This window comes from Podarcis pityusensis (assembly GCF_964106645.2).
Source record: "Podarcis pityusensis genome assembly, chromosome: 14".
NCBI lineage: Eukaryota > Metazoa > Chordata > Lepidosauria > Squamata > Lacertidae > Podarcis > Podarcis pityusensis.
In genome coordinates this window covers 48,255,360-48,268,042 of record NC_138039.1, presented here as the reverse complement: position 1 = coordinate 48,268,042, position 12,683 = coordinate 48,255,360, and the positions used below count along the sequence as shown (strand labels likewise).

The window sequence follows — 12,683 nt, the reverse complement described above, 5'->3', positions numbered from 1 at the left end:
TTGGCTGGTTACCTCTAAACTCTGTTCTGAAGTCATCTAAGGAGCTTGGGGAGAGGCTGGTTGTTGTGCCTTTCTGCAGGGGGGGGGGCACTGAATATGCCCAGGGGAAATTTGCCTCTTCAATAAGTGGAATTTGGGGGTAATTAAATGCCCCCCCAGCCACCCAGCATTGTCAGGTTACAGCTGCTGCCCATCCGCAGGGCCCACCTGAAGGCATTTTGTCCAGGACCCCCTCAAATCTGGGGCTGGCTGTGGGTGGAGAAAGTTCTCCTGCATCTTTACCTGGTTGACAAGAAGTGATGCCATTGTTAAAGTGTTAAGTTGTGGGTGAACATATCAGACGACACAGCGATTCTTCAAACAGCTCTTGTTTATTCACAGGCCAGAACAGAACTGAACTGAAGGGTTCAGCCAGCCTGCTTATATAGAACTCCACTAGAACGCAACAGTAGCCATTTTCTGTAACTATCCAATCACTGAACGTCACTTTCAATCCCTTATTTGCATATGTGGACCTGAGTGAAAACTATCTACAGTATCCCCCTGCTGGCCCAGGGTGAGAACTTCAGTACATAACATAAACATCTGCACTGTCTGCCTATCTACTACTGAGCTAGGTTCAAGGTCGGGGTTGGCCCATCCCATTTCACCACCTGAGGCAAAATGGAAATGTGCTGCCTCCTGCCCCGCTGCTTGCCCCACCACTTCTGCCACTGGCTGAATGCCCCTCGCTCTTGCTGAACTTGGCAGGAGAAGGGGGCATTCTGTAAGGCCTCGCCGCTTGTCTTCTCTACCCCAGCGGTGGGGAAGATGAGCAGAACAGCCACGCCACATGACAGAACGTCTCCCTCTCGCCAAACGTGGCAAGAGCAGAGGGAGTTCTGGAAGGCCTCACCACTTGTCTTCTCCACTCCAGGGACAGGAAAGCTGAGCAGTGACATCATGTGCTGGAACGCCTCCCTCTTGCTGAAACTTGGTGAGAGGTGGGTGTTCCACCAGTGGTGGATGTGGTGGTGAGGGCAAGGCAAACCTCTTGCGTTTCCACTGCTGGAGTCGGCTGCTTTGAATTTATTTACAAAGCCCCAACAACTTAGGTCCAGGGTGCCTCAGGAACCACCCAAACCCTTATATCCCAGCTCAGTCTCCAATATCATCTGCAGGAGCATCATTGGCTGTTGCCCGTGGTGGCAAGGCTCTTTTGACAGCAACAGGGAGCCGAGCCTTTAGAGTCCTTGGCCAAGTCCTGTGGAACTCTGCCAACAGAGATGCAGCAGGTGCCTTCTGTGGCAACTTTTAAACACTTGCTGAAGTAGGGTCTCCATATTTCAAAAAGTGAAAATCAAGACACAAAAGTTGCCATACATCCGGATTTTCCCAGACATTTAAGCGATTTCCACCTGAACACTCTTTCCGATGACCAAATCTTGGCTATGTCTGGGAAATTCTGGACGTATCACAACCCTGTGCTGAAAACATTTCTGTTCCATCAGGCTTATACACACAATTCAGAATTACATCTTACAATATTAGTTTATTTCCAATTTTAACTTTTTAATATAGTTTTTATTTAATGGCTTTATGTGCAATTGTTGTAAACTGTTCTTTTTTCAATGAATGGGGTATATACTGTAGATATTTTTATAAATAAAATATTAAAAGGGGGGGGGAGGAACTGCTCAGGCTGTCTGCCCTACTGAGCCCCAACTTGTCAGATCTGGGATTCTTCAGGTTTGTGTGTTTTTTCTTCTCTGTTCCAGAAAGAGAACTGAAGTGAAACCTACACGTCAGGGACCGTTTTCTTTTGAAGCTGCCTTGCTTGTTCACCTCTCTTTCTTCAAACAGGAAAAGATCTGAGAGGCCTAGAGAGACAAGGGCCCGTGCTCCACTTGCTCCAGGTGGAAAGGCAGGGCTCCCTTTTTTCTGATAACAGGGGTTCTGTTTCAGGAAAAGATTAATAACAGTTTGTACAGCAAGTACAAGCCAGGCAGGGCTGGCTGCAAAAGTGACGTCTTTGCAGATGAGGTGTTTGAAAGTGCCTTTCAAAGAAGATAAATAAAGAGGCAGGAAAGAGCTTGAAATCAAGCAGTGTTTGAGGGCTGTTTTGATGGTGCCACTTCAGAGGCAAAACATTTAGGAGAGCAAACCCCAAATCTCAGCCCAGAGAGGAGGAAGGACAAAGGCATCTGAGGACAAAGCCTTGAAACAAAAGCCCAAGTCTGAATAGCAAATTTGAAATGAAGTTGGAATTTGTAAAATGTGCAAAGCGGCTGGAGAATCTGGAGCCAAGCAATGAAAAGGGGCTTCTACAAAAATTCAGGAGGGAGCAAATCATGTCTGGTTGGGTTTTATGGTTCAAGGCATCAGTGAATGCTTAGATGTGGGGGGGGGGGGAGACATAGCTTGCTACAGCATACATAATTTGTGACAAAAAAAGCACTGCGCATATACAGCAAATATTCTGTGACAGAAAAAATGGACCCATCCGCACTACACATTTAAAGCAGCATCACAGCACTTCAAAAACTTCACGGCTTTCCTCAAAGGATGTTTGGAACTGTAGTTTGTTAAGGGTTAGGGTTGTGGCAGAATTATAGTTCTGCAAAGTCTCCAGAGAAGTCTCAGCACTCTTACCAAATTACACCTCCCAGGATTCTTTGGGGGGTGCCAACCCTTATGTCAAATTTAAACATTGCCCAGAATTAATTGCCAATCAGAAGGTCGGCGGTTCAAATCCCCGTGACGGGGTGAGCTCCTGTTGCTCGGTCCCTGCTCCTGCCAACCTAGCAGTTCGAAAGCAAGTCAAAGTGCAAGTAGATAAATAGGTACCACTCCGGTGGGAAGGTAAACGGCGTTTCCGTGCTCTGCTCTGGTTCGCCAGAAGTGGCTTAGTCATGCTGGCCACATGACCCGGAAGCCGTACGTCAGCTCCCTCGTCCAGTAAAGCGAGATGAGCGCCGCAACCCCAGAGTCGGCCATGACTGGACCTAATGGTCAGGGGTCCGTTTACCTTTACCTTTACAGCAATTAATTGACAAAGTCTAAAATACTTCCCCCTCACACTAGATTCTCGGGACTGCCAAAAAGAAAAACCCTATGTGTCACAAAACTGTACAGGAAACTCTCAATTTACATGGGGTTTATGTTTGAAGGCACTGCACATTTAAATTGCGTATATTTTAAACACGATTGAAAAAACCAGCAAACGCCATGTTCTGCCCCCACTCTGCCCCTTTTGGGGTTTTTTTTGTAATAACATTTTATTCTTTTTTTCATATAGAAAGTTATATTTGTTACAATTATATTCTGATTCAACAAAACTAGTGATTTTCTGCTCACCCACCATCCATGTTTATAACTCAAATTACATACAATTGCGTTTTAAGGTTTTGTCTTATCTAATTTCATCCTTTCTAACATGTTTCTTAATATACCCTGCTGCTTTGTTACACTTCAAACCATGCTGTGGTCCCTGCACGTGGGAATCAACTTTTTGTCGCATTTTTGGGTCACTTCCGGTTCAGAGCGAATCACACATGCGCAGTCGCACACATATCAGATGCGCCTAAAAGAATTGCTGTCTCTATCAGCTTCACCATACCTCACAACTGACCCATTTTAACTGGAACATTCCGAATTGACAGAAGCCATTCCTGGCTTCTAATTGCATCTTGGAATGTCCTGGACATTTGTGCTGGGCCTGGGGGTAACCCGTGAAACGCGGTCCAGGACTGGACCAGAATCCAGAGGTTCTGCTAAGAGTCGGTCCGACAGGGCCAAGGCAGGACACGAGGCAGGAACTCAGGCAAGGACAGGCACAGGATCTAGCCTACAGCAACGTTGCTCCTGCAACCTGGGGCGGGGTCCGACAGCCTTTTATCTTTGTCAGGGTAGCGGCCGGTCCTGATCCCCTGGCGACTCACCTCCCTGTCTCGCCCTTAGGCGAACACTCCTCCTGCGAGTACTCAGGTCTCTCCTCTCAGACCTCAGTCTCTGCAGCTCAGGAGACGTCGGTGGGTTACTAGAACACCGGTAGTGGAGCAGCTGTAAGTGATGGCTCAGCTGAAGGCAGTAAGGTAATCCCCGCATCTGGAGCCAGGGCAGGCTCAGGCCCCTGACTCGGCCCAGCTGGTGCTTGTTGCAGGGAAAACTGTGCAGACTGGAACTCTTCAGGATCAGGGCCCAGAGTTGGTTCAAATGATGCCTGAGGCAAAGGATCCGGTGCAGACTGAGACTCCTCTGGTTCCAAGTCCGAGCCCAAGTCCCAGGCCATCACAACATTGCCAATAGGAACAAAGATTTTCCTCTCCTCACCTCTGGTGAACATGCTGCTCCCCCTTCCACTTTCCCTCTCTATGGCTGCTAGGGAGGTCTGTGGGCGGGGAGCCGGGTTGCGGTGATGACAGCAGGTATGTGGTTGAGGTGGGCAGCGATAGCGGCTGTGAGGGGGGTGGCGGAGGAGCCTCTACACTCAGGAAGGCTTGGGAAGAAGCCTGAGAATGTAGGAGGGCAGCAGGCAGATGTTGGAGCCAGAACATGGAGTGAGGAAAGTGGGAAGGGCGACCATCTTCCAGGAGCAAGGGCTGCTGGGAGGGAGGTGGGCAACTCAAGTGGGGTATTGGGAATTTTGTGTGGGTGACTGGGGCATTCACGAGAGAGGGGAGTAGAGCTGGGTATGTTTAGCCTGGAAAAGAGGAGACTGAGAGGGAGAAATGAGAGCCATCTTCAAATATCTCAAGGGCTGTCACGTGGAAGAGGGAACATGCTTGTTTTTTCCTGCTCTGGAGAGTAGGACTCAAACCAAAGGCTTTAAGTTACAAGAAAGAAGATTCCGACCAAACATATGGAAAAACTTTCTGACAGTAAGAGCTGTTTGACAGTGGAACAGACTCCCACAAGAGGTTGTGGATTCTCCTTCCTTAGAGGTTTGTAAGCAGAGGTCAGATGGCCATCTTTCATGGATGCTTTAGCTGAGATTCCCACATTGCAGGGGGTCCCTTCCAACTATAAGATTCTATGATTCTATATGAAGATAATTTTGCATGGCAAAATATCTGAGTCTTCATAGTTTAACATTTTCAAGCTTCTGCCTCCTTTTCCTCCCGTAACTCTCTCTCTCTCTCCCTCCCTCCCTCTCTCTCTGTGTGTCTCTGTGTGTGTTTCTGTGCAAGCTCTGTTACAATTTTATTATGGTGGCTACTATTTTGATAAAAGGTTCTATACACTTGAGACTTGGGGAATGTGAAATTCCTCTCCACACGCTGAATGCAGATTTAGCATCAGCTCTTCCCTTGCAAGTTTCGCTGATTTGGGGAAGAAACAGGCAGAAATTTCATAGCACATTTGCCTTTGACATGAAGCCTGTTTTAGGCCTAATGGGATCTTAAGGGCTTCTTACGTTGAATTATCTTTTCACTTGAAAACTTGGTGTGTGGCTGTGCTGAAACAATCTTTCTTGGATGTAGTGCCAGATGTAGGGTGCTATGGACAGTTCCCTTGCACAGGGCACCAAGCCAAAGGGGTGCAAAATTGTGAAGATTCATAATTGAGAAGATCCATTTGGGGGCACTGAATTGTGGTCTGACATGGGGTGCCATGTTACGAAAGATGATCAAAGTCCGCTCCGGTGGGATATTGTTGTCATATAAATGGACCAAATGTGGACATTTCTGGCACTGAGGCAAAGAACTAAATCAGGTGAGCAACTTGTGACCCTTCTGATGTTGTTGGACTACATCTCCCATCAGCCTCAGCATATTGATGACACTTCACTCCAATCCCCGCATGGGGATTCCTGGGTTGTCTATCTCCCAAAGCTTCTCTCTCCTGGGTCCTCTTCCCATGTCTCAGCCTGCCATACAAAGCTATTCCTGTTTTTAGGACCTCTTTAATCTCATCCAAACAGACGGCTTCCCTTCTCTCACAGGAAAAGAACAGCAAACACACTTGGTGTTTAATTGCCTGAACAGGTGGAATGTTGATGCCCATTCTTTGCCATTGCACTAGCTCAGCTGCTCCACATCAGTAGGTTCATTGCCACCAGCACCATACAATATAGATAAGCTGGCATAAAGTAAAAAGTTATTGCCTTGGCTCTTCTGGCAGATCAAAGGTATGCAAATGTGGTCTAAGGTGCCTTTAATGTTTTTGGCATGCACATCAGTCACTCATCTGTATGGCGAGCTCACTTGAAAAAGAGCTTCCTGCTTCAGGCTGGCCTCCCAGGGTGGCAAGTCATAGCCGTCTGAAGCCTTCATGTGGCTTTTTGCTACAGCTTCATTATGTCTGACGAAAGAAATAGCCGTGCTGTATCTCTGAGCGTGCGTTGCGCCTTCAGTGAGAAAGGACTTTTTTGCCTGGGTCCAGGTGTTCCTGCAACCTGCTCTGTAGGGCGCATGGACTTTTTCAGTGTACATATATCATCAGTGCAGTGGAGGAACCCTGGGGTGGGAATTTACCTTTGGGGGTGAAGTCCAGCAGTCAGGTCTGGGGAAAGAATGTATTTTAGTCATGTTGAATTCATCCTGTGATGGTGAACCAATTCTCTGCTTAATTATAGTCCCAGCTGTAAATACTAAAGCATCAGGCCTGCTTCGTTTCACAAAAGTATACTATTTTGGATGGTAAGTTACAGAAATAGCATGCCTGCCTATTTGAAAAACTAAAAAGCAGATGATTTCGGCACATGGCTTTTGGCTGTCTCCAGTGCACCCTCTTCCCAGTGCCTTGACTCAGAAGTGCTGTCTCTCTTCCCATCTTCACTAGACTGGAGGTCTTCCTGATCAGTTCCCTTGTGCTTTCCTTTAGAAGGCAGCTTTCAAACAACTTGGGGCCTCAACACAACCACATTAAAAACATTGCATGTGATCTGGCGGCACACAGGGATGTTGGGGTATATTTTCAGAGATGCTTCAAACACACAAGTTCTCCATCAGTGGAACTTTTTTTTTTAAGCATTCCTCATGAAAACTCATCAGCATTTCAACCAACAGAGATGCTTCCATGAAATTTAACCTAACATGCACAGTTTTGCAAAGCAATTTTTCCTGTTGTAATGCAGTTTTTGATGTCATGTTCAGTAATATGCACATTTTATGCACTACTTTCCCCTGGGTTTGCATTTATGTACACATTACTTGGTTGGAGAACTGCATTGCAAAATTCAGGGAAGTGAGAATTTAATAGGATGCCTGTCTTTCAGCTGCCATATTGTTTCAAGAAGTGCAAACCAGGTAGATTTGTGTTAAAATGCAGAAGAGCATTTTCTTAGAAGAGCATTTTCCTGACTTGCAGTCTGACGTGGGTGGCACTGTGGGTTAAACCACAGAGCCTAGGGTTTGCCGATCAGAAGGTCGGTGGTTCAAATCCCAGTGATGGGGTGAGCTCCCGTTGCTTGGTCCCTGCTCCTGCCAACCTAGCAGTTCAACAGCACAAAGTGCAAGTAGATAAATAGGTACCACTCCTGCGGGAAGGTAAACGGCGTTTCTGTGTGCTGCTCTGGTTCGCCAGAAGTGGCTTAGTCATGCTGGCCACATGACCTGGAAGCTGTACACTGGCTCCCTTGGCCAGTAAAGCGAGATGAGTGCCGCAACCCCAGAGTCGTCCACAACTGGACCTCATGGTCAGGGGTCCCTTTACCTTTAGTCTGATGCTGGACTCTACACAGGCAGCTGGAGAGAAGCAACACAACTGCTCAAGTGTGGCTTATGTGATTCAATTCTGAAAATGTTGCAGAACTCGTGACTAGTTAGGGTGGGATTCTGGCCTCCCCAGAAAAAAATAGGAAAAACGGTTTTCCGTAGGAAAGTAAAGAATGAAGTTATCACTGAAGAAGTTGCCTATGTTTGCAACAAAGCATCATAGAAGTTGTGGGACATGAAATATCTACTGATAGGCTGTTATATCTTCTGGAGATTTTAACATGGAGTTTAAATCTTCAGGTGAGCACCTTCTCTTAGCCCCGTCAACATCAATGGCCCAGTTGGTGGTGACACAGGAGAGAGAGAGCATTTTCTGTGGGGCTGCTCCCAGGTTGTGGAATCCCCCCCCCTCAAAGGTTAGGCTGGCTCCCTCTTTGCTATTCTTCTGCTGGCAGACAGGCCTTTGAAAAATACAGCAGATGCTGGCCACTGTGCTATAATGCATGGGTAGGCAACCTAAGGCCCGGGGGCCGGATTCGGCCCAATTGCCTTCTCAATCCAGCCTGCGGACGGTCTGGGAATCAATGTGTTTTTACATGAGTAGAATGTGTGCTTTTATTTAAAATGCATCTCTGGGTTATTTGTGGGGCCTGCCTGGTGTTTTTACATGAGTAGAATGTGTTTTTTATTATTATTTAAAATGCATCTCTGGGTTATTTGTGGGGCATAGGAATTCATTCATCCCCCCCAATATAGTCGCCCCCCCCCAAAGGTATGAGGGACAGTGAACCGGCCCCCCGCTGAAAATGTTTGCTGACCCCTGCTATAATGCAATGCTGATTTTAAATGTGTTTCAATATATTTTAACTATTGTTTTTTAAGAACAGTTAAAAATGCTGTATTACTGTGTATTTAAAAAGATGTTTTCATATGCCATAAGCTGCATTGAACCCAGTCTGGAGTACTGAATATACATACATTTTTAAATAAAAAAACAGTATTTTTTTATTACTGCTGATTTATTTTTATAGCATTATTCTATGCATCCAGTGCAACAGCTGGAATAATATGTCATCTCCAGGAGAAAAGACTGCATTGCAGGGGGCTGGATTAGATGACCCTCAGTGTCCCTTTCGATTACGATTACGATTGCGATATCTTTATTGTCATTGTCCCTTGCGGAACAATGAAATTGAAAAACTACATAAAACTACCATAAAACTACCACAAAACTACATAAAACTACATAAAAACTGCATAAAACTACATAAAAACTGCATAAAACTACATAAAAACTACATAAAACATTCAAAAACCCCTAAAAACTCTAAAATACACTACTACAGAGACCCCTTATGCTGCGTTTAGAGCCAGAATTGCATTAGCGTAGAAACTGTTTCTCAGGCGGTAGTCCTGGCCTGTATAACCCTATACCTTCTTCCAGAAGGCAGAAGCTGAAAGAGATAATTTTTGGGGTGCGTACTGTCATGTGCTATCTCTGCCGCTTTCTTATGGCACCTGGCAGCATAGATTTGATCTAAGGTGGGAAGAGTGCACCCAATAATTCTCTCTGCAGTCTTTACAACCCTGGACAGCATTGTTTTTTCCCTGGCTGTGCAGCTCCCAAACCACACACACAGACCATAAGTTAGTATGTTCTCCACAGTGCAATGGAGTGCAACTCTACAATTCCTGTCCGGTGCTCTGAGAAATTCCCAGTACCGAAATCCTGCTGAGGCAACTGTGAGCAGAGGAACTGTCTTCCTCCCAGTCTCCACTGTGGCTTTGCAAGTGGGATTCCCAGGTCTTGGCTCACATCAAAGGTGCTTGGGAAAGGAAAAGGAAGCTCAGGTCTGCCCTGGCCACAGTGTAGCGCTTTCTCATTAGCCACCTAAGCTGCTTTCTCTAGTATGTGGTACAAGCTTTTCAAGTGGGGAGGAAGGGCAGACAATGGTGTGTGCATAAAATGAAATGCAATGATGAATGAGAGGGAGAGGGAGAAGGAGAGAGGGAGAAAGAGAGGAGAGACTGTATGACAGTAAGATGCAAATATAAGCAGTAAAGGTAAAGGTACCCCTGCCCGTACGTGGCCAGCGTGACTAAGCTGCTCTGGCAAGCCAGCACCAGCGCAGCACACGAAAACGCCGTTTACCTTCCCGCTATAAAGCGGTACCTATTTATCTACTTGCACTTAGGGGTGCTTTTGAACTGCTAGGTGGGCAGGAGCTGGGACCGAAAGACGGGAGCTCACCCCGTCGCGGGGATTCGAACCGCCAACCATGCGATCAGCAAGTCCTAGGCACTGAGGTTTTACCCACAGCGCCACCCACGTCCCGTGTAATATAAGCAGTACTTTATTCTTAATATCATCCTTTCCACACACCTCAACAATTAAAATAGATGCCTCTTGGTTCAGAGCAGATCATCGTAGCTTATAATTATATTTAATTCTTTGCTCCTCCAGCCCCAAAGAAAAGGAATCACATGAAGGGTGTACTGCGAGGAGTGGGGGGCTCATTTGTGTGCAATATTTTGGTCTCTACCAGAGTAAGAATAGTGTCAGACTGGTTATCTAATCGGACTTCAACATTGTATATTAGCAGAGGGTTGGGAAGTTCAGACCACAGACTCAAGATTAGAACTGAACCAAATCAATCCATTTAAAGATGCACAATGCTTCATGCAAGGCATATTATTATCTTCATATGGAAGATAATGACATTCTGCACTTGGAAGGCAAACATTGCAAGAAAAAGAAATGTAAGATAGCAATATATTACGAAGATTAAGAATGGAATAAGAACAGCATTATAATTACATCGACAGAGCAATCAATTCGAGTAATTTGAACGAGAATCTTGGGCTTGTAGCTTCCTGCTCTAACTTTGGCCTCCTGCCTTTTTGGTTATTATATTTGTTTCTTACTAGGGGCTGTTGCCCCTGCTTGCTGCACTCAAGAACTACTTGCTAAGATAATCATGGATAATATTGGCCTTGAGAAAAAACTGGAGATGTTCTCAGGCATAAAATGCAAGGGAAGGCAGATGTTGAGAAGTGGGAGGTGGCCGATCTCTCAGAGAAGCCCAGTGCTCACGGTCCTGGGAGACATCTGCTGTGACAAAATGGCTGCTGCCCCAGGCAGAGAGATTGAGTCAGGACTCTGGGAAGAGCAGAGCGTCTCTTTGGGGGAGAAAAAACTAGGGGAGGGAGGTGGTTAATCTTCTGTATGGCCAATAAGCTCTTCAAGAAATTTCTGTGGTTTGCACCCCGTAGTTCTACATGTTACATAAATGGTAACAGATATCTCAGAAAGCAGACTTGGATGTTACCTGGCAGCTTGGGAGAAAGGAATGAGGAAGAGGTACAGTGGTAACTGAACGAGGAAGAGGTACAGTGGTAAGTGGAGACAGTCTGCTGGCAGTTTCCCAATTCCCAGGCCATGATCCTGAAGGCTGTAGGTGCCTCTATGACAACCCACTACGTGAGATGTTATAAATACAGTGGTACCTCGGGTACCTTGGGTTACATATGCTTCAGGTTACAGACTCTGCTAACCCAGAAATAGTACCTCAGGTTAAGAACTTTGCTTCAGGATGAGAACAGAAATTGTGCTCCAGCAGCGTAGTGGCAGCAGGAGGCACCATTAGCTAAAGTGGTGCTTCAGGTTAAGAACAGTTTCAGGTTAAGTACGGACCTCCGAAACGAATTAAGTACTTAACCTGAGGTACCACTGTACAAGCTGCTTCGTACAGGGGCATCAAATGTTGTTGGTTTCCTTCCCTCACTCAGCCTTGGAAACAGCTTTAGGTGCCAGGTCAACCTGCCCATGATGTGGCCGTAGCCAGGGTTTTTGTTGGGGGGGGGGCAGAACCTCAGATTTGTGTTGATTTGTCTGATGTAGATTGATTTAGGGGAGAAGTTGCCCCCCTTGGCTACGCCCATGGCCCATGAGACTTGGCGAAGCAGTTGCCTCAGGGCAGCAAGATCAGAAAAGCCGGGAGGGGCAGCAGATATGGGCCCATGAGGAATGTGCCACTCACCCCCCTTCCCCCTTCCTTTACCTCCCATTTTCTTGGTGTTGCCATAGGCAACAGGGGTGGAGTCACTGGCAGAGATTGCATTTTCTATTTTGCCTCAAGCAACCTGGCAGCATGGGCTGGCCCTGCTGGGTACTACGCACAGGTCATACAATACATCCATTTCTCTGCTTATTTTGAAGATTTAAACCCAGGGCTGAGTTCTGGCACCCTTTTTAGGCGCATTATGGCCTATTTTTAAAAAAGCTCACCAACTTTGGTTGGTTGCTCCCCCCCAAAAAAGTACCGTATTTTTCGCTCTATAAGATGCACCTAGTTTTAGAGGAGGAGAACAAGAAAAAAAAAATTCTCTCCCTCTCTGCGCTGTGCCTCTCCAGAAAAGTGAAGTCAGAATGGCAAGAGGGATCGCTGTTTTCGCTGCGCAGCAGTCCCTCTTGCTGTTCTGGCTTCCGGGATAGCTGTGCAGCCTGCATTAGCTCCATAAGACGCACACACATTTCCCCTTACTTTTTAGGAGGGAAAAAGTGTGTCTTATAGAGCGAAAAATACGGTACGTTCCAGTACAGTGGTACCTCGGGTTAAGAACTTAATTCGTTCAGGAGGTCCGTTCTTAACCTGAAACTGTTCTTAACCTGAAGCACCACTTTAGGTAATGGGGCCTCCTGCCGCCACCGCGCGATTTCTGTTCTCATCCTGAAGCAAAGTTCTTAACCTGAGGTACTATTTCTGGGTTAGCGGAGTCTGTAACCTGAAGCATATGCAACCTGAAGCGTATGTAACCCGAAGTACCACTGTATCTCCTTTTTTTTATATATAGAAAAAAAGCCCTCATTATACCTTACCTTTCGATCAGCACAATCAATTTCAAACCAAATACAAATTGTAATGAAATTGTTTTTACAAAGAAAGCTGATCTCTCTCTCTCCCCCCGTCGGTCAGCAGCCCTTAATTCTCTGACAGGTGAATGGTGCCAGCTCTGGCTTCCCTTTGGTTCTGCCACCCCAGATCA

General features: G+C 46.3%; 1 protein-coding gene across 1 annotated transcript in view; it reads right to left on the bottom strand.

Annotated features, from left to right (window-relative positions):
• Positions 1 to 352: 352 nt before the first annotated feature.
• Positions 353 to 12,683, bottom strand: part of LOC308462844 (tetratricopeptide repeat protein 24-like) — a 32,154-nt gene continuing 19,823 nt past the window's right edge. The window contains exon 8 of the mRNA XM_080980798.1: positions 353 to 1,935. The gene's annotated coding sequence lies outside the window, so the exon portion shown is untranslated. The remainder of the gene's footprint in view (positions 1,936 to 12,683) is intronic.